The sequence below is a fragment of the Macaca nemestrina genome, chromosome 15 (assembly GCF_043159975.1).
Source record: "Macaca nemestrina isolate mMacNem1 chromosome 15, mMacNem.hap1, whole genome shotgun sequence".
Lineage (NCBI taxonomy): Eukaryota > Metazoa > Chordata > Mammalia > Primates > Cercopithecidae > Macaca > Macaca nemestrina.
In genome coordinates, this window is record NC_092139.1 from 49,294,132 (window position 1) to 49,321,991 (window position 27,860).

The 27,860-nt window shown below is 41.0% G+C and overlaps 1 protein-coding gene and 1 pseudogene across 28 annotated transcripts in view; one reads left to right on the forward strand and one right to left on the reverse strand.

Moving 5' to 3' along the window:
- Positions 1 to 27,860, forward strand: part of LOC105481485 (mono-ADP ribosylhydrolase 2) — a 2,105,812-nt gene that overhangs the window by 1,673,956 nt on the left and 403,996 nt on the right. The window lies entirely within an intron of this gene.
- On the reverse strand, positions 6,753 to 7,113 carry LOC139358777 (alpha-endosulfine pseudogene; annotated as a pseudogene).

A 27,860-nucleotide genomic window follows, 5' to 3' on the forward strand; every position in this document is an offset into this window, starting at 1 on the left:
TTTAAAATGGTCTGTAGAGTGTGCCTCCAGACAGAAAGGATGAATGCAGAGAAGAGAAAATTTTACACATTTCTGTTAAACATCTTAGGCTTCCAGCTGTAGAAAATAGGACTGCTTCTTTTGAGAGAAGTGTGTCTAGTGCATTTTCCCATCGCTTACTAATAAAACAGGATAGACAGACTGACAGGCTGCCTGAAAAGCAGCCTCGCAGTGGAAGGACAGCATGATCACACATTTCAGCCTGGACACGGGAGCCAAGAGACTGTCATTTAATAAGTGGATGAAGAAATCATTTTCCCTATGGCAAAAAGAGAGAAAAATATTCAGCTGCATCTCTATAACTCTATCAGGTTAAAATGAATATGTTAAGAGAATTAAGCTGCACCTACTTTATTAGTGTGACAGTGCCCTGGCTAGTTGGCTATATTAAAATGACAGACACAGTGACCCTGCTGAACTCTTCATGGTGATAGGCAGTCAAAAAATGATGGCTTTGTAGTTCTGCATCCGCTCAGATCTTTCCAGATTTGCTAACATGACCAACGTCTTTGTCTACTTATTATGACAGCTTGTTCTCTCCTGATTTGGGTCTTTATTGGCATGTGAGCATGGCAGCATTATATTTTGGCATGTCTGTATAATACTACAGAAATCACCTTACTTCAAACTTAATTCGGTGCCTGTCCTTCCTGCCTTGAAAAAGGTGGATAGCCGTATAATGCTTAAACATCAAACCTTCATTTTTTCTCTCCCTATGAACTCTAAAATCATTTTAATTGAAACAAGAAGGTTGTTGCCCCCTGTATTAGCATATGGTGTTTTTTCTTTGTATCAATCACCACGTTAAGAATTTTAAGATATCATCCCATTAAAGCTTTACAATAACCATGAAAGCTATTTATAATGACCTATTCCACTGATAAGAGGATGGAAGCTTCCAGAAGTTAATCTGGCATAAGGCCACTTGGCTGGGATTCGAATCCAGTCTTTTTTGACTTGGAAATATTTGTGGTTCCACCCAATCTAAGGCTGCCTTCACACAGTGTAATTTGCCTCTTAGCGACCCTGTTGAAAAGAATGTAGAAGGGTGGAAAATCTGACCATGTTATCTTAAAATTGATAAGTTGGCTGAATACAGAGGCATACAGACTGACAATCCAAATGGCAAGGATTGCTGACCTGCTGCTATCATGGTTCTATAGAGCCACTTACTATTTTTGACTGCACCTTAGACCTATGGGAGCAGGTGGTGTCAAGGAGGGATGGGACGAAGGGGTAAAACTTCTTTCTAAAGTAGGATTACGGCAATAACCCAGACTCACAGGTGTAACTTGCTGCTTTTCAGTTGTCCACAGGAAAACCAGTTTAAGTCAGTTCATTCCTGCTGTGTGATCTTGAAAAGTCACCTTAGTTACCTTAATTATTTCCATATTCTGTTGCACCTAACATCATGCCAAACAAATAGGAAACACGCAACAAATGGTAGATTTAGATGATTCTCTTCTTGTCTATTATCTATTCTATTATCCATTTGTTATTCATACAAGTGAAAATAAGTATTACACCTTTCTTGATAATTTTCTCCCATAACCAGTTCCCCTGGTTACTCCCATTGCTTGCTGTATTTCCCAGCTTCTAAAACCCATATTTCTTTCCACATTTGGAAAATCCTGGAATTGCAATTCATTTTATAATTGGAGTAAAGGGAAGCATGCCAGCTCCCCAGAATGGCATCACCTGTGAAGGTGTGCTCCAAGCCACGTGTTCAAGGTATCTCTTCTTCTGATTGTCAACTCAGGTCACATACGTCTGAATTTTATCTTAAATTGGAATCACTACCTATCGCTAAATATACCACATGCCCCATTACAATAAAAAAAGTATTGTATACAAAATGGATTGTCAAGGGACTGAAAATCCAAGTAAAGACAGTAGACATAAAGAATTGCAAAGCTCGAGGAGACTGTTGTATCTTAAGGAACCAGGACTCAGATACTCTTGGTTTTGATAACACGCAGAATAATGGGCGATAACTTTTTTATTAAGTTTCTAAGATCTCTGTCAAACTAATATATTCATGTCTCTATTCAAGAGAAAAAAAAAACTTTTTATATTTCTGCCAGATAATTCTTACTTCTTGCTTTAAAAATAAAATTGTGCATACGTCTCTTTTTAGCACATTCCCTGTTCCTCTTAGGTAACGTTGTCTCTGCTTTGCTGAGATGCTTTCTGATCCCGTTTGTGGTGTATGCAGTGTATGGGGAATGGCCCCTAAACATGCCTTTCCTGAATTCCTTATTTGCTGCTGACCTTCCTCCATCCCGAAAGTGTAGCCAAGGTGAAGGCCTCAGGGTTCTGAGGAGACAACAGCACCCAATCTACACCAAGTTCTACTGAAAACACAGGCATGCTCGTGTCATCAGAATATTGAAATGCTGACCAGGACGGAGGAGCTTTTGAAGAAAGAGTCTAAGGTCGCATCCGCAACCTGAGTGAATTCACCCCCTCTCCATGTGAAGAGAGAGAGAAACTTCTGCACACTGTTAACCTAGATGTGAAATAAGAATTTTCACAGGTGAAAAACCATTTCCAGGTTTTCATAGGGTCGAGTTGATAAGGTGGGAATTTCTAGTTTTTCATTCAGGAAAAATCTGGAGTAGTGGTCACAAAAGGTATGTTGTCCTCTCAATGCCTCAGGGTGAGAGGGAGGACACCTTCATCAGAGCTGAGGGAGGGACTCCTGTGGGGACGCCCATGGAGATTTCTAGATAGCATCCAGAGATCATCTGTGATTGAGCCAGCACTCGACACTAGCAGCACAGGAACCCAGACCAGTGAACGTATGAGCAGAAGAGGCCAGCCAAGAAGTGACCACAGCCCACACACTACCACACCCACCATGGTCCAGGGGCCTGCGTTGGACTGAGGAGTGTCCTGTTCTTTCCCAATTCCACTTTGAAGCCCTCACACACAAAAAACAGACATTTATCCCTCCCTGCCACTGCCAGATGACAGGTGCAAAATTAGAAATGGGACCCAGAGAAGAAGGCAGGGAGGCACCTGTGAGAAGCATGAGGGAGCCTGAGATGCACATTTTGAACTGCAGTGTAAAAGTATAGTCATATATTAATTTGAATGAAACTCCCAGGAGAGACTATTGTAAACCAGGAGTGACTGAAAACAAATTTGGTTACTAAATGGAATAAACAAGTTGTTGGCTCCAGGCAGACTGTAGGCCAAAGTGGAAAGCTGGTATCGGTTATGAGTAAAAGTGACGGCAGCCTCCTTGGTGTACACCCGTGGTGGGTGGAGTTTGTCTCCCACTCCATAAATTCCCCATTCTGTATTTACTTATTTTATTTATTTATTTATTTTTTTTGAGACAGAGTCTCGCTGTGTCACCCAGGCTGGAGTGCAGTGGTGCGATATTGGCTCACTGCAACCTCAGTCTCCTGGGTTCAAGCGATTCTCCTGCCTCAGCCTCCGTGGTAGCTGGGATTACAGGTGCGTACCACGATGCCCAGCTAATTTTTGTATTTTTAATAGAGACAGGGTTTTGCTATGTTGGCCAGGCTGGTCTCGAACTCCTGACCTCAGGTGATCCACCCTCCTTGGCCTCCCAGAGTGCTAGGATTATAGGCGTGAGCCACTGTGCCCAGCCAGCTCCCCATTCTTTATGATAACGTGGGGTTGTATCAAAGAAGAAGTTCAAAGAAGAGTTCCTTTACATTTGGCCTGAAACCTACTCTTGGACCTTCACCTGGTAGCTCATTAGTGTTAACCTAAGAACTCCGTTTCTCACCTGAACAGGCCTGTTGCTCTGGTAAACTCCCTAGGACATGACTGCTCTGTCTGCCCTTCCATACCTCTAGATGCTGGCTTGGATTGTTCTTCACCCTGAATTGCCTGGTTCTAACTTTAATTCCATCTCAAATTGGATTTCCTCTCTTGCCTCTATACAGTCTTCTCTACTATCCCTCATGCTAGTAAAATTCCTCTCCCAGTTCTAACTAGTGTTGATAGGCCCATATGGTATTCTGGACTTTGTCACTGAAAATCCTGAAATTCTTTGCTTCAGTCATTTGCAGTGATTCAGGTTTATGGAGCCTCTCATGTTACACATGGCTACTAGAGTGGTGTACCCATATGGGGTTCAATTTCCTAACTCCCTTCTCCCTGACTGCTAATGCTTTTCCATCTGTTCAGGCTGGGCACTTCAGATCTCAAACACAATTTGTTAGTATCCATCTCCTTAGCTGTGGTAGAACAGTGACTTCTCCAGGGATGTTTCTGGGTTCGAGACTAATGTTCCATTTACCACATCTCAAGATCCTGTTCCTGTTTTGCAGAATAATCTCTGCTGTACTGTTTTTGTTTTTGTTGTTGTTGTTGTTGTTGTTTTTCAAGTTACCAGGCTTTGTGCTCTTTTTCCCTGTAGTTTTTCTTCTGTGTTTATCTGTTGTTTCCTACTAATCTATGCTGAGAGTCAGTTGGTCTAGTGTGCATAATTCAAATGTGGTTCGACAGCACAGGGACACAACAGACATGATTAGATCATTCATGTTGAGATCAGGAAGGATGGGGAAAAAATTTGATTTGGGGCTTGGGGAGCACAGTTAAAGTTTTTCCAGGATAGCCAAGGAGGATTTATAGTAATTTTTAAAAATTGTGTCAGGCCAATAAAGTTTATGAATTACATCCCGTCACAAAACTTAGATTGAAAACTGATCCAACAATGGCTAATAGCTGGAAAGAAAATGGTTACCCTATGTTTCAAAACAAAAGTAGAGGTTCAGTTGAACTGATAAATATGAATGTGTTTATACAGACAGGTGAACATAAGTTTTCAGTTTGGGGGAAAAGGCAAAGTATACACATCCCATATATTCATGGCCAGAGAATTCTATCTTTTTCATCATTCATTCATTTCATAAATAGTAGGTATAGGCATATCAACTATGTGCCAGGCACTGTGATAAGCCCTGGGGTTACAGAAATAGGAGACATGGCTTTTGGTCTCTTGTTCGGAAACAGAATAGCTTCAGGCTGTGTAGTGCAACAGTGGTCTTCTGTGCTGGTTGTGTTAGGTAGGGAAGGTGGGGGCGGAGAGGAAGTTTGGGGAAGGCTGTCTAGAAATAATGATAGCTGACTGAATATTGAAGGGTAGGGACAGGGTTTTAGGAACAAAGAACAATTGATGCAGGCATGAAAAACAAGCAACACTTAACGGAACATGAGGGTATAGAAGGGAGGATGAGTGAAACAGGGCAGGTAGGATGGGCACAGATCGAGATGGGTGTTCTTGGATGTGGTAAGAGATTCAGATTAGTTCTCTGATGTCTCTAGAAGGCCATCATTAATCTTCTTTTTTTTTGTTTTTTTCTGGTGGGGTTTATTTCAAACACTGAAAAAGTCCTTTGGGCTCTTGGGGCTCCCCACACTCATGGTTCCTTTCCCCACAACTCACTGCCCTTCTCCCAACAGAAAATCTATTTCAAGGACAGTATGTTTTCTAAACTGAACAATTAACATTGTGTGCTCAGCTAACTCTGCAGAACCAGTGGAGCTGTTTGCATCTGTCTATGCAGATTGAGTTTCTTTCATCTCACACCGGGTCTCCAGCCACATGGAAACAAGGCAGTTATCTGCAAAGCTGAACTAGATCTCATCTCTAGTCGACTCCACTTCCTCCTCTCATGTTTATCCCACACTAGCCTCGTGGTTAAGAAGGAGGACCATCAGGAATGTTTTTTATCAACTCCAAGCTCTGATTCATATTCCTCCAAATCTCTCACCCCACCCTCCCAACCCTACCCCCAAGATTTCATTGAGATTTCTCCCAACAGTTATTTGGAAAAAAGGTAAAACAAAAAATGTTTGAGGTCTTGGTGCTTAGCCCTAGGGACTCCATGTGCTGGGACACTGATGGGCAGGGGATTCTGCCTCTCTAACCCATGCCCAAGCCACCTCCTGACCCCTGGCTGCAAAAGATGGGAGGGGCGGAAGCCAGCACAGGACCTGTAACTGCCCAACGGGTTCACCTTACCTTCTGCCTAGACAGAGCTGATTTATCAAGACAGGGGACTTGCAACAGAGAAAGAGTAAAATTCTCAGAGCCGGCTGTGCGGAGACAGGAGTTTTATTATTCAAATCACTTTTCCCCAAGCGTTCCAGGATCAGAGATTTTAAGGATAATTTGGTGGGTGAAGGAAGGCCAGTGAGTCAAGAGTGCTGATTGGTTGATTGGAGATGAAACCATAGGGAACTGAAGCTGTCCTCTTGCACTGAGTCAGTCAGTTCCAGGGTGAGCCACAAGATCACATGATCCAGCTTATCAATCTGAGTGGTGCCAGCTGATCCACCAAGCAAACTATCTCAAGCACTGATCTTAGGAGAAGTTTAGGGAGGGTCAGAATCTTGTAGCCTCAGGCTTCATGACTCCTAAACCATAATTTCTAATCTTGTGGCTAATCTGTTAGTCCTACAAAGGCATTCCAGTCCCCAGGCAAGAAGGAAGTTTGTTTTGGGAAAGGGCTGCTGTGGTCTTTGTTTGAAACTATAAACTATAAACTACGTTATTCCCAAAGTTAGTTCAGCCTACACCCAGTAATGAACAAAGACTGCTTGGAGGTTAGAGGCAAGATGGAGTTGGTTCAGTCAGATCTCTTTCATTGTCTCAGTTACAATTTTGCAATGGCGATTTCAGACCCAGAGGTTCAGCATCTCAGGATCTGGCAGAGCCCTGGGCAGGATCATTCAACTTGGCCACCTGCTGGCTTGCTGGTGATGAGTGAGGATTTTCTGGGGGCAGATCCTGTGTGGTGGGGATGTGGTCACCAGTCATCAGGTTCTTGTCTGGTTGTGCACTTGGCAGCTGCTTATTCTTCTACTTGGCTTTGGCCATGTTGTAGTCTCCTGAGTCAAAGTACTTTTTTCCTTTCCGGAGTCCCTTCATAAGGAAGCTGGGCCCCCAGGCCTTTGTCCTAGGCTTGGATATTTGGCCTTTAGCTTTGCCTTCTCCACTCTCTCAGGGAGAGTACCTTCTTTCTCCTGCATTTCCTGCTTCTTCTTGCCTGTCTCCTCCACAGTAGTCTCGTTTAGTTTCTGGGACATTGCGGGGCTGGGACAATAGAGTATAGGAGGTCCAGAAAGTCAATCAACTGAGAGGTGGGGAGGGGAAACGGGACATCCTGTGATGCTGCTTTGGCCCTGTCAATAGGGTTACTCCCCATCAATCATCTTAAGCAGGGGGTGGTCTAAACAAATTTTCATTCCAGATAGCTGAGGCAGAGGCAGGGAGGCTAGTAGGAGACTGCCGTTGTGATCTAAGAAATGATGAAATGATGGCGAGGCTGAATCCAAGCCGTTCTCCAGAACAGAAGGACACTCAGAAGATATGTGACTGCATGGAGATGGGGGACAAGTCAGGGCAGTGCTTTGGATATGGCCCAGTTTCCAAGCTTGTGAAACTAAGTGGGTTATGTACCATTCACTGAGTTAAGAAGGAACGAATGAGTGTGGGGTGGAAGAGAATGAGGTTTTTTTCCTGAATGTGTTTGTGTTGGGATTTGTTATAATGAGTCTCAGGGCCTGGGGGCATCAAAGAAGGGATGACCACTTTGCTTCTGGAGCACAAGAGAGAAAAACCCAGGCTGGATATTTACATCATTGGAGGGAAAAAAAAGGGCCAAGGACAACATCTTGTTAGTTAACCTCTCTTGCACCTCGCCTCCTGGTCTGCAGACTGAATTGTAATGGCTCCTACCTCAGACAGTAATAGGATAAACGGAGATAACAATATGTTAGCTATGAAAAAGACACCTGTGCAATGTGCAATGACTACTGCTTATTATTAATATGTTATTAATTCGTTGAAGGTGGAAGAAGCACTTAGACTTTTCATATAATTTATTTCTAAATTTAAATTTACGTGATAGTTCCTAGAGATACTTCCAGAGACTCCAGAGAGGACCCACCTTCTCGGAGGTGCCCCTGTCATCATCACCCACCCAAGTGGACTAAAAACTGTTAAAGTCACCAGGCTGTTTTTTTGGTTTGTTTGTTTGTTTGTTTACATCATTGTCAGTTAGATGACATCTTTAAAGTGAGGGCAAACTCACACATAACTAAGGCAGTGCTATAAGGAGTAGAAATAATAACTGAAAATGTGTTATCAAGCAGTAAATGAGTTTCAGGATTCTGGGAAAACATGGTTGGTATTGGTTTGACTTTAGAAAAGGTCACAGAAAAAAAGGTGCTGTGGACTCCTCAGCGATAACTGGGGGCCTGGGGTGGCGGGTGGGGGGAACATCATCTGGCCCAGAAGGGAATGTTCTGGGTCACAAGCAGTTCCTGAGGATACCTGGGGATGTCACTTTGTTCATGCTCTTCTAAAAGTCAAGGTAGATGTTGGGCTGAACTTTTAGGCTGCATTCACGTGATTGGGGTAGAACAGTTTAACACATTGCCCTTTGCTCTCATTGAGTCATGTGCATTTGTTCATTCTAAGTCTCTTCTCCCCATTTCAAATTATTTCTTCCCACCTGCTTGGAACAATGGCAGCATTGCATGTTGGCCTCAAATAAGTTAAGATTCCTAAGTTCCTAACTAGCCATAGCACAAAGCTTTTCAGCTTGACTGGCCTCAAGGGTTTTCTCAGAACTCATCAATTCTTCCGGAAAACTTTGCTCAGGACATGCAGACTGTAAGAATGTGTTCTCCCCAAAATGTATTAAGAATTATTTATTTAAAAATATAAAAACTGTGGTGGCGGGCGCCTGTAGTCTCAGCTACTCGGGAGGCTGAGGCAGGAGAATGGTGTGAACCCGGGAGGCGGAGCTTGCAGTGAGCCGAGATCGCGCCACTGCACTCCAGCCTGGGAGACACAGCGAGACTCCGTCTCAAAAAAAAAAAAAAAAAAAAAAAAAAATATATATATATATATATATATATAAAAACTTCCTCTAAACAGTTTGGGAATATCATTGCAGAAAATATATAAAAGGGGTACACAATTAATTTCTCTCCAGATGTAATACTATAGTAACTTATTTAAAGTTGAAAGAGAATAATTTGCATCTGGAGGAAGGTATTATAAATGTGAGTTCTGGTCCTTTCATGTACCTAACGTCTTTGGAATTTGTCTTTAAAGTAGTGCTGTTTTGGACTCACAGCTCCAATACAGACAACTTCCACCCTCCCCTCGGATTGATTAAGTAAAAATGAGAGAAGGAAATAATATTATCCAGAAGATGCACATACCCCACCAAGCCACGCAGATTATACTTTAATGCATAGGGGTAGTTTAGACACTTCAAGTCTGTATGGATACCTCAGGCTTGAGTTGGGTTTTGTAGTGATGCCCCAAGAGCTTCATGCCATTTTCAGATACATTTGTTCAAAAACAGATCAAGAATCGATTTAGATTTGGGAGGTAAAGATAGATATGCACTAACTGTGGGTGGGCTGTGCAGTGAGAAGGCAGTGCCGGGGCTGGTAGTGGTGGCTCAGGTGGGTGCACACTGAAGAGGGAAAGACCAAGGGATGGGGCGAGGCATTGCTGTCATCCGTCTTGAATGGAACAGTTGTTTCATTCTGAAAGTGCCTGAGAATATACTCTTTGGTGCTTTGAGTTTGGCTAATGGTGCATAGTCTTGTTGTTCTGATGAAATGACTTCAAACTCGTTGCCATTATTGAGAAACAAGTTCTCTCCAAATAAGTTGGAGAAGACATTCTCCAAGGAAACAATCTCTTAAATGTGAGATATTTGTGGACTTTTTCCATAAAATCCAGCAGTGCCCCCTTATTTGTGGTTTTTCTTTTCGCGGTTTCAGTTGCTTGCAGTCAAGTTGAGTCCAAAAAATTGCATTACTACTCTGGCACTTTGGAGCCATGATGAGGTAAAATAACGGTGACTTGAACACAAGCACCACGATACCATGACAGTGGCTCTGATAACCAAGACAGCCCCTGAATGACTAACAGGGCTGGTAGCATCTAAAGTGTGGATATGCTGGACACGGGGACGATTCACGTCTTGACGTCTTGGGGTGCAGGATGGCCTGAGATTTCATCACACTACTCAGAACAGTGTGCAATTTAAAGCTTATGACATGTTTATTTCTGGAATTTCCCATTTATGTCACAAGGCGTATGTCATCCACCTCACTTCATCTCCTCACATTGGCACATCACAGGAAGAAGGGTGAGCACAGTATTTTGAGAGAGAGGGACCACATTCACATAACTTTTCTTACAGTGTATTGTTATAATTGTTCTATTTTATTATTAATTGTTGTTAATCTCTTACTGTGCCTAATTTATATAAATTAAACCTTATTGTAGGTATATATGTATGGGAATAAGTATGTATTCCCATACATAAATAATATGTATGGGAATAAGCATGGTGTATGAAGAGTTCAGTACTATCCCTAGCTTCAGATATCCACTGGGGATCGTGGAACATATCCCTCACAGATAAGGGAACTACTGTAGTGATATCAATGCGTTAATTCTGGAAAAATATTGCATTTCAGTCTTGGTGTCAAATTCTAGCAGAGAATACTTTTTAGGACTATGAGTAACCCAAGGACCATGAATGAAGTAGATTCCATGTCAGTAGGAAGAGAAGTTTTGGGGATGTGTGTGCATGTTTTCATATGACTTGCACCTGTCTGGAAGCAAAACTGTTTCTAATTATTTTTAAATAACTAGAAGTCAATCTAATATAAACTATACACAAAAGCCAGATTGCAATCACTAAATTTGTTACATCATAGGCAGAGATAATTTTAATAAAACATATTCACCAAGTATGTCCAATTTCTGTCATGACAGTGCTAACTTATATGCTCATCAAATATTTGATAAATGAGTATGTTAATGACTGTAACTTCTTTTCTGGGAATGCCTTAGCTGGGGCTCAACACATTGTTAGTGAGAAGAAAATGGATGACTGAGAGGAGGTTTATAAAGTGGGGATGGGGAGAGGAGCTGGAAGCCATGAACAAATTCATTCTCAGAGGCACAGATCCTGCTATATGATCCAGGACCTATGCTAGGAGCTAGATTCACAGATACGAGGATGCTATGGGCTTTGCCATTCCCAAGCTTCTTGTCCAGTAAAACCACAACTCAGAAATCTTGCTTAACTAAGTTTAGCAAGTTATCTGCCTGTCTGTCTGTCTATCTATCTATCTATCTATCTATCTATCTATCTATCTATCTATCATCTATCTGCCTATCTATCATCTATCTGCCTGCCTATCTATCTATCTATCGATCTATGTGTCTATCTATCATCTATCTACTGTCTATCTCTAGATAAATATATAGATATATACACATAATGTGTAGTATTCAATAATACTATATGAAAATTATGTTAAAGGAGTTGTATTAGTCAGGGTTCTCTAGACGGACAAAACTAATGGATACATGTATATATGAAGGGAGTTTATTAAGGAGAATTGACTCACTCGATCACAAGGTAAAGTCCCACGCTAGGCCATCTGGAAGCTGAGGTACAAGGAAGCCAGTCATGGATCTGTCTGAGTCTCAAAACCTCAAAAGTAGGGACGCCAACAGTGCAGCCTTCAGCTTGTGGCCAAAGGCTTGAGAGCCCCTGGCAAACCAGTGGTATAAGTCCAAGGGTCCAAAAGCCAAAGAACCTGGAGTCTGATGTTTGAGGGCAGGAAGCATCCAGCAGAGGAGAAAGGTGAGAACCAGAAGACTCAGCAAGCCTGCTCGTTTCACCTTCTGCCTGCCTTTTCTAGCCATGCTGGCAGCCGATTGGATGGTGCCCACCCACATTGAAGGTGGGTCTTCCTCTCCCAGTCCACTGACTCAAATGTTAAACTCCTCTAGCAACACCCTCACAGGCACACCCAGAAATAATACTTGCATCCTTCAATTCAATCAATTTGACACTTAATATTAACCATCACAGGAGATAAATCCCTGGACTTCAAGAGAACCTATCGTCACCCATCATTTTAGGCATCATTTCATATGGTGAGTAAAACTATGCTATATAAGATATTACGTACAGACTGGGGTTGGAAAGCTATGGCCCACAGACTGAATTAGGCCCACTGACTGTTTTTATAAGTAAAGTTTTATTGGAACACAGCCATGCCCATTTTTAAAATGTAATGTCTCCAGCTGCTTTCTGACAAATAGTAGCAAACAATGACAGAGTTGAGTTCTTATGGTGGAAACAACATTCTCCAAAGCCTACAACATTTTCTCTCTGACCCTTTACAGAGAAAGTTTGCTGATTTCTGGCATAGGACAATATTATATAATAGGCTTTCATTTTAAATATTGGGCACCACTGGTTAAGTCTTATTTTCTTCCAAACATAACAGCTATATAAAATCTAACCCTACAGAGCCCAGGAGCCTACACACTATTATTTAGTTCTTATGTCTCATTGATATAAGTAATTTTTATTATCTTATGATTATTTCTAGAAGTCTTTTGGTATAGTTCTTTCTATATCTAGAAGTTTGTGGTTTTTTTACTTTAACTGCAATATGTAGCAGTTTGTGAGGGATAAAATAAAACCCCTTTTTCCTTCTGTTTAAATATATGGAATGTCAGCAAAAGCCTCCTGTTAGCAGTAGCTGAATCTAAGAAATGAACCTTTTATACATTGGCTTACACTATTTTGTCCAAAGCCAAAAACGGATAATGAAGGAGGAAAATGACAAATGTTCTTTCCTAAAGAGAAGCATCCAAGTGTAGAGAAGACCACAGGTGACTATAAAACAAGGAAGCCCCGTAGCTAAGGGGTTCACAGGTAAGCCCAGGACATGTGGACTGTGGAAGACCATTAATGTGACACGCTCTGTGATATTCAGATACCTGCTGCATGCTGGGTCCGGCTCTAGGGAACTAAGAAAAGATGAAGATGGCTATGGAAAGGTCAGTGGCAATGGGTAAAGACATGGAAGGCTATTTCTATAACAGTAAAGGAGACTGAGTTAATTTATCTTGGAAAATAAAAAAGGTAAGAAATGGCTTACCTTTATTTTTCTACCATTTATGTCCATTATGATAGAAAGAGTAAATACTTGCTGGTTGATTGATTAAAACACAGGTGAGATAGAGAGTGGCTTAGCAAAAGGTATTTTAGTTGCAAACAACAGAAATACAAGAACTAGTAAGTCTAACAATGTATCTTTGCGGCTCTTGAACTCCAACAAAAGACTTTAACAGCAAGGAATTAGAAAACCCAGGCTGCACATGGGTCTTGGGAATGATTGGAACAAGGGTCCTGGATTCTGTCTGGATTCCCTTTCCAGCAATACATGCAAACTTTCTTCTCTATCCTTCCAGTCTGCCCTTCTCCCTACACTTTGAGCATGGCAGATGATAGCTTTTGAAATTTGTATCATATATCCTTGGCCACATAAAAAAAAAAAAAAAGAAAAAGACATATCTCAAACTCTTTTTATGATCCCAGGGAACAGAAAATCCTGGGGAAAAGATTTATTAGCCCGACTTGGGTCAGGCATCTGCTCTTGGGTGAGTCACCTTAGTCCAGTGAGTGAGGTTGTGTGGTGATAGTGATAGTATTCTGCACCTGCATTAACCATACAGATGAAGGAAGGAAAACTTAATAGCCAAGTGAAAATTGGCAGAAATTTCTAAGTGAACACTGCATCATTTCTTTATCTTCACTTGGAAAAATCCAGAAGAAATAGCTCAGTCTGCAACATGAAGGATTTAGGTTAGAAAGAAATGAGATTATTCTGACATTAGAGCTTATTACACACTGGGATATGTTACTGAAAGAAGCAGTAAAATGTCTTTTCTTAGAGGTTTTTAAAAATAGAATTCATTTCTCATCAGTTGAGATGCAAATAGTTTTCAAAATGGATTAGACACACAGAAATTTTGTTTGACATGCAAACTCTTGACAAGGTCCTGCCTCTTTTGCCAGTAAATTCAGCTCATTCTAGCCTTTTGGTACAATTCAACAAATATTTATTAAATGTCCACTAGGTGCAAAGCGTTAAGCTAGAGCTAAAAGGTTTATATTATGTTATGGAGATTTAGAAAACTGCAAATGGGCTGGGTGTGCTGGCTTATGCCTGTAATGCCAGTACTTTGGGATGCTGAGGCGGGCAGATCACTTAAGGTCAGAAGTTTCAGACCAGCTTGGCCAACATGGTGAAACCCTGTTTCTACTAAAAATACAAAAATTAGCCAGGCGTAGTGGTGCATGCCTGTAGTCCCAGCTACTCAGGAGGCTGAGGTAGGAGAATGTCTTGAACCCAGGAGATGGAGGTTGCAGTGAGCCGAGATTGTGCCACTGCACTACAGCCTGGGCAACAGAACAAGACTCCATACCCCCCCCCCCAAAAAAAAAAACTGCAAATGACTGTAATATGTGGATAGTTGAGGCCATTGTCACAAAGGAGATTTAGATTTATTGCTGTGGAATTTTAAAGCATGAGGGAGAGTCATGAAAGAGAGAGGAAGAGAGAGAGATGCTAACAGAGAAACAAGGAAACACAGAATTAGCAAAGTGTTAGTTGATAGGCTGAGATTTGAAAAACTCTTTTGGGGTAAATAGGATTTCAACAGCTAGAGATGTGTGAAAAGGCATTTAGGACAGTTACAAGTTTGTGAACAGTGATTTGGATCATGTTCAGGGAAGCAGAGTCATTCTTTTAAATGGAAACCTGCGGTACTAGCAGGGAAGAGATAACAGAAAAGATTACAAAAAAAAAAAAAAAAAAAAAGCAGGGATCATCCTCTAGAAGGCCTTAAATATGCTGAGTTTTCAGTTTTGTTTGTTTTGTTTTAGGAAGATTAGTATGGTAATGTGACCACCCAACCAGTTCTTCCTGCCCCACTGCACAAATAAAGACCACAGCATTGCGGTAAAGAAAGAGTTTAATTGACGTGAGGCTGGCCATGCCATACAGGAGACCAAGTTACTACTCAAATCAATCTCCTGGAAGGCTTGTAGGTCAGGGGTTTTTCAAAGGCAGTTTGGGGAAGGGGGTGGGTGTGGCTAAAATGGGTGCTTGCTGCTGATTGGCTGGGGCAGAGATGAAATCATAGTGGGTTGAAGCTGTCCTTTTGAGCTGACCTGCTTCTGGGTGGGGCCACAGAAGCAACAGCAAGGTTGGTGGGGGCCAGGTGGAGCCATGGGTATCAGACCTGCAAAAAACCTGGAAAGATATCTCAACAGGCCAGTCTACAATAGAGATGTTATCTGTAGGACAGAGCTTGTGACCAGTCTATGCCTTAGCAGAATTCAGGTTCCTCCCCTTCCCCTAGCCTGATGGCATTTTCATTAACTTTACAAAGGTGGTTGAGTTTTGGGGAAAGCCTATTACCATGTAAACTATAAACTAAAGTTAGCTTAGCCTAAGACCAGGAATGATTAAGGGAAAGGCAAGATGGGGGGTTAAATCAGACTTGAGCTGCCATAATTTTCTCACTGTTATAATTTTTGCAAAGTCAGTTTTAGTAACACTGTGAGACATGTCATGCCAAGGAAAGAGCAGAAGTTGGGAAGAAGAATTTGAAGGTCAATGCAGAAACTTATCCTGAGTCATTTAACTAGGTAGTGGTGCAGAAATGGAAAGAAGTATCTATATGGGAGGGAGATGGTAAGGAAATAACCTACAGGGCTGATTGATTAATGGGTTTTATGTATTGTGTACTTTCAAAACACTAAGCATTAATCAAAAAATACAATTCTTTAATTTCCTAATTCTTTAAATACTAGACCTTTATTTACATATACTTTCAAGCCTCACATCAACTAAATAAATAGGTCAGCGTTTGTCCACATTTTCATATGAGCAAACAGATTTAGAGCTCTTGAATAATTAGCTGAGGCCGTATTGCTAGCAATCTGCTAAGTGGGACTCTGAACCCAGGATGTCTGGCTCTATTGCTCATGTTCTTAACTACAGGCAGCTCTTCTCTAATTGTATGGAGGGAACAGGATGAGTGTGAGAAAACAAGGAGGTTTCAACCCTGGTAGATTGAGAGGTGTTTCAGTTACAGGTACATAATAGACTACCCAAGACCTAGTGGCTTAACACAACCACCATTTTGTTGCAGTCCATGATTTTGTCTGTTAGAAACTTTGACAGGCTTGGCTGGGGAAGCCTATTATATAAGACATAGACAAACAACACTCAGTGCCATTCAGCTGGCAGATGGGCTGGTCTAGAAGGAGCAAGACAACTTCATTCCCAGGTCTGGCACCTTGGTGGGGATGACTGAAAGTCTGGGTTCAGCTGGAATGAAGACCAGAGCCCTGCATGTGACATCTTCAGCAACAGGGTCTCAGGCAGTCAGTGGATTATTTTTGCCTGTTTTGGAACTTTATGTAAATGCAATCATATGGTGTGTATTGGTTTCTTTGACTTAACACTATGGTTGTGAAAGTCATCCATGTTGTTACATGCAGTTGTACTTCATTCATTTTCAGTGCAGTATAGTATCACATTATGTAAATATACTGCATTTTAATTATTCATTCTACTACTAATGGACATTTGGGTCATTCCCAGTTTGAGCTATAATGAATAGGGCTAGAATGAATACTCTTGTATTCATACTCTTGTATATTGGGTGAAATATGTTCACATTTCTGTTGAGTTACATTCCTAGCAGTAGAATTGCTGAGTCGCAGGATATGCTTCTGTTAGCTTTAACTATTTTCTATACTGTTTTTACAAATTTACACTCTTGCCAGCAGTGTATGAGAATTTCAGTTGTTCCACATCCACTAGTAATATCAGATCTTGTTAATTTTAGCCATTTTAGCTTTGCTGAAGGGACTGTTTTGATGTAGATTGACCCCAAATCAGAGAGAGGGCGTCTCTCTCCCACTCCATCATTCTCTGCTTAACCAACTCTTTATGCCTTCCCAACAGATTATGAAAGATGCCTGTTTGATTCTTCCATTTGAGTCTTTTCTTATCTTATAAAAATTCTACTGAAGCTTTATAGAAATGGTTCAAATGAACCTTCCATTCAAATAACCTCTCCTGACATTTAATCAGTACTCTTTCCACATCTTTCAGCCAAATAACATTCACTTCTTTTTGCTGTATATGTTCTTATGTAGAAATAAGAGTATCAACATCCATCACAGTGCATTACATGTGGAAAATATACTTTCAGGTGAACGCTTGTTGAATTTTGGATGTTTTGAGGATTTTCAGATTTAGTTCAACCCCATCCAATATGTTTCCTTTGTAAGAGACTTAAGAGTAAATTTGGGCTCAGCTACCAGGAAGTGAAAGAGAAAATGATCTATACATGCAGATATGGGTGGAGCAGAAGACATTTTCCTAAATCGCAAAATCGAAAGAACCATGTCTACACAGGACCCAGAGGAATGAAGGCTTTGAAGTAATTTAGTAATGTGGGAACGGTCAAACATTTTCTTCTGTAAAATCTCCTGCTCTCTGCCCTTTCATTTTTTTCCCTTCTCATTCTCTTTCTTCCCAGGCCTGTGATAAGGCTAGATAACATAAGGAAGTCACTTAGCACAGTGTCAGCTCATAATGCTTCTGGTCCTGCTTTTGATGATGATGATAGAAGAGATAGTAGTATCTGCTTCTTTAAGATATTTTCAAGTGTAAAATTAACTGAGTTAGTTTATGTGAGGTATCCTCTAGAAAGTTTGACATATAGTGATCTTCAGAGCAGATGCAGAGGAAGCCAGACAAGAGAGGATAAATAAAGCAGGCAAGATGATACTGCCAGAGATAAGACAAGACTTCTGTGCTCTCTGCATTTGCCTTTCTAGGAAGCTGGTAGTTTAACTTTCCTTGGGCTTTCTACAAAAATGTGCTGCATCTGAACTTGAGCAATTTTGAGTGTTTCTCTTCCTTGCAAACAAATGAGCCTTGACTTGAGCAGTCCCTTTACTAGACATGTCATACATTATAGTACTTTTTGTGACCCTCTCCTCTCTCCAACTAGATTATAAAATCCTCAAGGGCAGAGATGTCTCTCATATGTCTTTGTATTCTGCCTCGTACTTAGCACAGGATGGGAGAAATGTCATGTTATCCTGCTGATTAAGTCCATTAAGGATTCAGGTTGCATAACTCTCCTAATGGGGAATGGAGAATAAATTCTGCATGTGAGTTTAATGTTCACGAAAATTATCAACAGCAAATGTAGATGTAGTGCCCTTTGGCCATGCACAAAATGCAAGGGAGAGGGTGGTCTTTTCCTAGCTCTTTGTGAATTACCCTCACTAAGTTCTCACCTCAGGGGCAGAATGCAATTTGTTTTTTCTCTTACAGATTTTTTTCTCAGCCTTGGTGTGAAACCTCCAACTGAGCTGGAAGATCCAAACTGGGGCAGGGAGTTTAAAGAAGGGACCACAAAATCTATTCCAACAGAACTTTAAGTTTACCCCAGGTTAGCTTCCTCTGTTGCATACAGAGGCATCTGCTCAACAGATCATTGTAGATAGGATTGCAAATTCCACATAAAGGACTATTTATAGGAAGGTCTGCCTTTCTGAATACATAACAAAAAATTAGTTTATTTTATAAAACTGTACTCTGATTCGCTGTATTAAGGGTCCCAGACTAACCAAATGTGAGGGACATACTAGCGAAGACGTCTTCATCCATATGCGGGAGGGGAGAGGGATACTGCCAGGTTCTTGTAGAAGGACAGCACCGTCTCTTTCAGCTCCTTAAATATGTTCTGATGAGACACTTCAGTAAAACATGCCCATCTGCGTGTGCCTCTGGACTAATGAATATGAAGTGTATGTTCAGCTATTGATCTGAATTAAGTCGTAGGATTAGAATTTAGCGTCACAGTGATCTCTTTAATGAACTCAGGCAGAAACCATTATCAAATGATGATTTTTTTTTTTTCCATCTTGGAAAGATTATTTTAAATCCAAACACGTTCTTCCAACTCTGTTTTAACCCCCCAGAGATATATTTTAAAAGCCATTGTGGGAAAATAAATGAAAATATTGTCCAAAGCCCAGGAGTGAAGCATTTGGTAGGAACTGGAGGTGGGGAGAAGGAATGTTAAATTCCTCTTTCTTGAACCATTACACTACTTTTTTCCACATTTGGTGCATATCTGGAGGGACAGGCCTTGGGCAGGTGGAATGTCCCTTCTACTCTGCTGACACAAAGCACCAAGAGTGGCTGGAAAATGCTGTAGGGCACTGGTTTCCAGATTTCGTTACACCTTGGAAACGCTTGGAGAGCTCTAAAAAATACTGATGTCCAGCTCTTACCTGCAGACATTTTGATTTCATTTGTCTAGAGGGTGATCTGGACATGAGGATTTTAAAAAGAGTCAGCCGGGCACAGTGGCTTACGCCTGTAATTCCAGCACTTTGGGAGGCTGAGGCGGGTGGATTGCCTGAGGTTAGGAGTTCGAGACCAGCCTGGCCAACATAGTGAAACCCCATCTCTACTAAAAATACAAAAAGTTAGCTGGGTGTGGTGGCAGGTGCCTGTAATCCCAGCTACTAGGGAGGCTGAGGCAGGAGAATCACTTGAGCCTGCGAGGTGGAGGTTGCACTGAGCCGAGATTGTGCCATTGCACTCCAGCCTGGGCAACAAAATGAAATTTGACCTTGACTGAGTTTGAGCGAAACTCCAACTCAAAAATAAAATAAAATAAAATAAAAATAAAATAAATAAAAAGAGTCTTGGCTTATTCTGAAGACTGTCTTTTAAAATGGTCAAATGAAAAATAAATGACTGTGTCAATTCAGTTTATTGTAAACATTTACTGAGCACATACTCTGTATAAAGCCATATGCTATGCTTTAGTAATGCAAACAAAATATAAAATATGTGCCTACCCCTGAGGAGCTCACAAGTTTAGTGGTGAAGGGGGTCAGTTACATGGGCAGAGAAATGCAATGAAATTACAACTCAGTTAAACACAAAACATTGTGATATATACAAAATCAAAAGCTGTCCCAAAGTGGTAAAAAGTACAGAAAAAGAGACAGGACCAGGAAATACCTTACAGTGGAATTTCCAGATATAAAATAAGAAATGATCAGTGTATCTGAAACTTTGAGGGCCAGAGGAAGAATGGGATGTAGGAAAGAGCTCTATCATAAGGGATTTTCTATGTTGTAAAATATATCTCTTGGTGGTTAAAACAGAGTTGGAAGAATGTGTTTGGATTTAAAATAATCTTTCCAAGATGAAAAAAAAAATCATCATTTGATAATGGTTTCTGCCTGCATTCATTAAAGAGATCATTAATGACACTAAATTCTGGTCGTAGGACTTAATTCAGATCAATAGATGAACATACACTTCATATTCATTAGTCCAGTGGAACACGCTGATGGGCATGAGGTTTCATGGGAATAACCAGCATCTTAGAATGGGGTCTGTCTTAGTAATAGTCTAATGTAAAAACAACACGATTATTTGTTTGTCTTGCCTGCCTACTTTCCTTTCTCCTTCCTCCTCCCCTGCTCCCTTCCTTCTTCCTTCTCTCTTTCCCTAATTCTTTCCTTCCTTTTCTACTCTCTTCCTCCCTTCCATCCTTCTTTCCTTCCCTTCTTTCTTCCTTCCTTCCCTCCTTCCTTCCTTCCTTCCTTCCTTGTATCTGTTCATCTCCCCATGTTATACCTACCTACTTACTTCCTACAGAGGCAGCTACAACTTTGCCTTTCGTTGTTTAACTGAGTTATAGATTGTGAAGACTAGAGTGACTTAACCACCCACCTTCCTTTCAATTTACTGTGTGGTTTATAACACATATGTATCTCATTGATTTTTTTTACACATGGACGTTGCACTTGTGTAATTTATTCTTCTCTCATTTGGGTAAGTATGAATCCATTGAAATAAAAAGGACTAATTTTTTTTTTCAAAATTATATTTAAAGGGAAAAAATAATGAGACAACAACAAGAGTCACTCTTTAACTCAATTTGCTGTATTCTCAAAACTGGACCTTACGGTACTACAAGTAAGGAAACAGCTACTTTCCAGTGGAGATATAAATAACAATGCCAGATGAGCTGTTGCTCTTAAATCTTACAGTGGGACTTCATTAGTGTGACAAGTGAGAAGTAACAAATTTATTCCCAGAACTAGAAAATGCCATTCAGGATAAGTGTTTTGATTAATTCATTTTGAGAGAGGTAGGGCTGTTTTAACCATGACAACTCTTATTTGCCATAATAGAAGCATCTGTGAATTTTTTTTTCTGAATACTTCATGTGTATTTACCATTCCACTGTCATGATCTGGTTATTACTAGGACTGTGTTGCTATTAATAATCAACATATTATTTTAAAATCGAACAACCTAATATCACCAGCCCATAATTTTCTATGTTTACACATTGAATCTATTACCATAATTAAGTTAATAGTATTTTAAATGAATGTTTATTTTGTATGGCTTTGTGTAGCAAACTACAATTAGATGTTTGTCGACATACAAATGTTGGAGGAGTGTTTACTCTGTAAATGGTTTTGTATGAATCTATTGTAAGAAAAAGTTCAACCTCTTTTGCATCTCTGATGATGCAACCTCTTTTGCATCTCTGATGAGTTAGACTTCCATGATACTGCTCCTGTCAATTTGTTTTTTTGAACTCAAAAGTTTCACTTCATCTGTTTATGCCTCTTTAGTTTGTCTGTATACCATGAACACATATTCTTCATCTTTCCCCACCTTAGTATCTACTGTGTTTTTTCCTCTCTGGCTGCCTATCATTGATCGATTGTTTTTCATGCTAATCAAGGAGCAGAGAGAGCAAACAATGAGCATACAGGTAAAAGGACACTCATGGGTTTCTTAGTTCTTTGGACACTCAGAGAAGAGAATAAAATAGTAGTTTGAATCATTTGTGGTTCTGATGTATCTGTAATCCACCCATTTGACATCATGTATTCTTGGAGTGGATGATGGGAAGTTCATAGGGTGTGTTTCCATATGCTTATTATAAAGAACAGATGTAAGAGTCAATTTCCTGTTTGAATGGTGATTTGAGCACTGAGCAATTTATTTAATCAGAAATGTCTTTATTATTCATAAAACTGTTCCAGTCTGATCACATGTGTTTGTTTCAATTCTGAATGTGACTCTCTACCCAGGGCTGATAGACTCTGTTGTTCACATTAGGATGTTCAACAGAAAAGGTTACGCATCTGATCCCACGTGGCCTAATTTCAAACAAAGAAAATGTCTGTAAATTGTTATAGGCTGCAGTACCAGAAACCCACATTACTTACCTTATGGGGATGAAAATTGCCACAAACTCTGTGCCAGACCATCCCCATGGCTGTGGCAGTGGTACTAAGGCCACATTCTATTGGTGGTAGAGATGGCAGCCAGGAGTAATGTGTTGGATATTGTCAATTATCACTCAGCATCCATTTCCACCTTTTTCAATGTGTCTTACTGTGCCACAGGGGCTTGAGGGTTGAAAATCTACTTTCCTGACTCCTTTGCAGCTAGGGTTCTAGATGTAAATGATGTTCTGACAATTAGATGGACTTGAATGAGATTTGGATGTCACTAAAGTTAAGACAAAGGTCATCTTCTTGCTGCTATTCCTGTTGGTGAGGATGGCTGCAGAAATGAGTATTTTCAGGTGGCTGTCAGACTTGGCCTTGTAGGTGTTTAGAAGAAGTTGTGGCAGCAACAGCAATGCCTTCCTGACCTCTGCTTACAGCAGCTGCAGTTTTATGTCCCTGTACTAATTCGTTCAGAGTGAGACTCCTGACTGCTGATCTACCATGCTGTCTAGGAATTTTGCAGCCAGCTAATCTACTGCATTCAATCCCATTCTACATGAAATACCAGGTTTCTGTTTCCTGCAATCAACTTTGACTGATATGAAAACAGTAATAACCACAGAAATGAAGAGTTATAGTTTATTGAATATCTATTAAATGCCAGACAAATTGAGGCTCAGTGAGACTGAGTAACTTGTACAAGCTCATAAAGCTAACGAATGGCAAAAACCAGTGTTTGAGTTTGGGTCCACCTGTTTGCAAAGCTAGCACACAAAGGGCAGAAGCTGTAATATGTCCATTTCTATTTTCAATTTTTAAAAAGAATGAAATCATGTCCTTTGCAGTAACATGGATGCAGCCAGAGGCCATTATCCTAGGCAAATTAGCACAGGAACAGAAAACCAAATACCGTATGTTCTCTCCTATCAGTGAGAACTAAACATTGGTACTCTTGGACATAAAGATGCAACAATAGACACTGAGGCTACTAGAAGGTGGGCGGAGGGAGGGAGGGGAGTGAGGGTTAAAAATCTATTGGGTACTGTGCTCACAATTGATGGGATCACTCTTGCCCTAAACCTCAGCATCATGCAATATACTCATGTAATAAACCTGTGCATGTGCCTCCTGATTCTAAAATAGAAGTTGAAATTATTTTTTTAAAACCCCAAATTTTAGAAATCCCCAAGGGCAGCCATGGTGGCTCACACCTATAATCCCAGCACTTTGGGAGGCTGAGGCGTGCGGATCATCTGAAGTCAGGAGTTTGAGACCAGCCTGGCCAACATGGCAAAACCCTGTCTCTACTAAAAATACAAAAATTAGCCGGACGTGGTGGTGCATGCTTGTAATCCCAACTGGTCAGGAGGCTGAGGCAGGAGAATTGCTTGAGCCCAGGAGGTGGAGGTTGCAGTGAGCTGAGATTGTGCCACTGCACTCCAGCCTAGGTGACTCCCTCTAAAAAAAAGAGAGCGAGACTCCCTCTAAAAAAAAGAGAGAGAGAGAGAGAGAGAGAGAGAGAGGAGGAAAGAAGGAAAGAAGGAAGGAAGGAAAGGAAGGAAGGAAGGAAGGAAGGAAGGAAGGAAGGAAGGAAGGAAGGAAGGAAAGAAAGAAAGAAAGAAAGAAAGAAAGAAAGAAAGAAAGAAAGAAAGAAAGAAAGAAAGAGAAAGAAAGAAAGAAAGAAAGAAAGAAAGAAAGAAAGAAAGAAAGAAAGAAAGAAAGAAAGAAAGAAAGAAAGAAAGAAAGAAAGAAAGAGAAAGAAAGAAAGAAAGAAGAAAAAGAGAGGCTAGGGATATTTGGAAATCCCCAAGGGCTTGTGGTTTTCTAAATTCTATTCAAAGTTTTAGAAAACCCTAAGGGAAGGAGATTTTTGTATCCTCAAGGGCTTGAAGTCTGTAATGTCACTGACTTAAAAGAACACGTTCTAGAAGAACCAGATAAAATATGTGCACCCTTGAGATTGGAATAGCTGCATCACTGAAGCAAGTCCGTATCAGCTTCCACCTCCGTGGTAATACTTGGGATGCATAGATGTAGAATCTAGTCTCAGAAAATGTGATTCTTTAGCCCATTCAATTTGTTCATCGATTCTTTTTTATGCATCATCTTAACCCTGTAGGGGACAGTTAATGGGTTGGGTTTCATGTTTCAGATCCCCTTGATCTTGTTTGTATGTATATCACAGTGTTTGTATAGTCAAATCTTTCAGGGACTGAAGCAAGTTTGTAAAGTCAAATCTTTAGCCCATTCAATTTGTTCATCCATTATTTTTTATGCATCATCTTAACACTGTAGGGGGCAGTTAATGGGTTGGGTTTCATGTTTCAGATCCCCTTGATCTTGTTTGTATGTATATCACAGTGTTTGTATAGTCAAATCTTTCAGGGACTGAAGCAAGCCCTGAAAAGACAAAGTGCATCATTAGCTGGGTTTTTCAGCATTTCGTGACCTAGTTAAAACAAAAGTAGGAGGGTGATAGGGCAGAAAGTGCTCTATTATTTCTATTGTCAACAAAGACTCAGTTACCTCGGCTGAGAGCACTGCCCTTCCCAGCAGTAATTGGGGCTGTGATCAGCCTGCAGGAAGATTCAACACAGGGATCCTACCATGCACAGGTGAGAGAAGGGGGATGTTTTGCCTGAGAAGGTATGACACTGGGGGCCAAACAGGAGGGGCTGAGCTGTCATCTGGGAGAGATGCAGGCTAAGAACTAAAACTAATGAATAGAAGTTACAGAGAGGTAAGGAGTTTTTTTTCCAAGAACTGCCTGGGACAAACACAGCTACTCCAAGAAGCCACTTCACTGCTGAAGGTGTTTTGTGCAACGGTGTGCTGACAGTTAAAAAGGAATGCTGCAGATAAGATTCAGCTCCATGAAAGAGTGTGACAATGTCTCTCATCCCTGAAGTTTATGGGATGCTCCCCACAAAGGGTTAGATTTCCTTTCTAACTCATTGACTGGAGCTCAGGGATACCATGGGTTGAAGCCATGGCTCTGGAGGGAACCAGCTTAGACATACATCCTGGTCCTGATATTTACTTGCTGTATTATATTAATTCTGTACTTCAGTTTTCCCATCTGTAAAATAGGGGAAAGAACAGTGTCTCTCTCATAGGGGTAAGTGTGAAATCAAATCATTCAACTCATGTAAAGTGAATTGAGCTTCTTATTCCTATTGGCTATGTGGTGATTGACATTGGAGCTCCCAAACAGTTCAACTGGAGAAAGTTGCAAATGGATTCTGCACTCAGATGCTTGAATGTCTTAAGAACTAGGAGAACCCAGGGGACCCTGTGACAAATTTTCAACACCGTTTGGTCCAGCCAAAGGGTTGTTTCAGACTGGATTTCTCAGTCTTTGAGAATCTAAATATTTCTCAAGGCATGCATTGCAAAATGTTCAAGTAGCTGCTCTATTTTTGAGAACGTGGACATAAGACAGGCCCACAACTTTGGAGGATGTTCAAGAAAAGAAGGGAGACCCTGGGCCCAGGTCCAGTTAGGGATCAGTACCTTCTGTGTCTCCGATCTCTCCATGGATAATGAAGGACTGGGGAGCCGCAGTTCTGGGCTGATACCATGGCAACCCCTCTTCCATGACTGTCACATACAGATGAGTGAGTTTTTAATCTCAACATCAGTCCTGAATCGCATTCATTATTTTAAGCCCTAAACCAGAAAATAAATATTGCTTGTCTTTCTGCTTTTGCCTAATAAGTAACTGACGTTTATATAAAGACTGGCTTACTTTGGTTGTTTCCCTGTTGGGTGTGTGATGTCCAAATTTAATTAAAGGCCATGCTGTGGGCTATAAACTCCTTTAGTGAGAGAAAATGAAGGAAGGCCCAGATATTTTTTTTATGAGGCTTGTGTTGATTGAGTTAAAGCATGTGTTCTAACTGAGCTCCCTTGGAACGAGCCGTGCATTATTCCATGCCACCTGGCTGCAAAACAAACACAAGGAATTTGGCTCCGACATGAAGAAACCCTCAGTATTAGGGAAATGGAGCTGCATTCCACGTGGAAACATGGCAACCTCAGGCTCTGTTCCTCCCGCTTTGCCCTCTCACCAGACCCCTGTGCATCTCTGTTCTTTCCAGGAGAGGGAGAAATAAAAAATATCTCAACAGAAATGGAAATCAGTGTCGTGTTTTTTTGTTTTGTTTTGTTTTTCTAGCAGGGTACACCACTCACTCAACCATACTAAATGTAAGTGTACGAGGCTTGGAATGAGAAATAAATGGCTTCTTTTTAAAAGCTAGCAATATTAACAGGTGATCGTTATAGGCTGCGAGTCTGAATGTGTCAGAAAAGAACTGCAAGTCATTAGACAAGAGCAATAGTCCTCCTGGAGGGAGGCAGTGAGCCTCAGGACTGTGGGCACTGGCCTGCCTTTGTCTTGGGTATTGACTTGCTGAGTGGCCTCTAGGAACTTAATTAAGTTCCTGGATTCTTCTTATGACAAATCCAGATTACAAACAATAACCTCCATGGCCAGTGCTGTTGAATTGATATGATAGTAGAGTATTATAAAATCAGAATTCTACTTAAGAGTTAATAATTATGTAGGAGAGAATAGCATGCTGATTGGGACAAAGGGGCCAGGTGGTTAACTTTTCATGGTTCAAGAGTTGATAAAAAGCATGTGAATTACAGGCCACCGAGAAGGACATTTTTATGATTATTTGGAAATTTTGACTCCATCCGGAATGGAGTTGAAACACTCAGGTCCGCAGGGTGTGAGTAGACAGCTGGCCTATGATCCCAGCAGTTGGGGTGTGTCATTTCTGTTTCCTAAAAGGCTCCCGATAAATGCTTTCTGGAAGGTGCTGGTGAAGGACATTTGGAATTTAACAGAGACAGCAGCAGCAGGTTCAGAGCTTATCTCAGGCTGCATTGTAGATCAATCCTGGGCACAGTGGCAGGAACACTGGTACAAAAGAGTCATTTCTAAGAAGACTTCACTTCAAAGGAGATCACCCACAGCAGAGGAACTGATGCAGAGCTGAATAAATAATGAAAAATACAGTAAAGATCAAATCTGATAGGGATTTCAATTATATGCCAGGAAAATATTTCTGATGAAAATGAAGTGGTAGGGAGGGTTAGAGACAGATTGAAGAATTCATAACCAGAGCTGCTCATGACCTGCATCGCTTAGTCCGGTACAATTCTGAGGCTCCATGAGAAGGCAGTTAGTGGAAAATATATCAGAATCTTTTCTCTGAAATTCGAGGTCATCCTTATCTTGAGACTGCCCAGGAGTTCTTACTCCCTGCTCCCTGCTCTCCTTAGGCCCCACTGCAGGAAAACTCTGGCCCTGATGGAGCCATTTGCGAAGATGTTACGGAAAAGCTGCTGTGGCCACCCGTGCAGAGCCAGGCACAGATCTAGAACTTCAGGCAGATAGTTCCTGTTCATAGTAGACCAGCCAGAGCTGGCTTTTGGGTGTCTCTCCAGCCCTGAACCCCTTTTCTGACAGTGACCCCCAAGAGGTGATGTCCCTCCTGGCCTTCAGCCATGTTCGTCCAGTGGGTCCTCCTACCACTGATGGGTTTGGGAGATAGACCATGAGAAAAGAGAGTGGAGGGAAAGAGAAAAGGA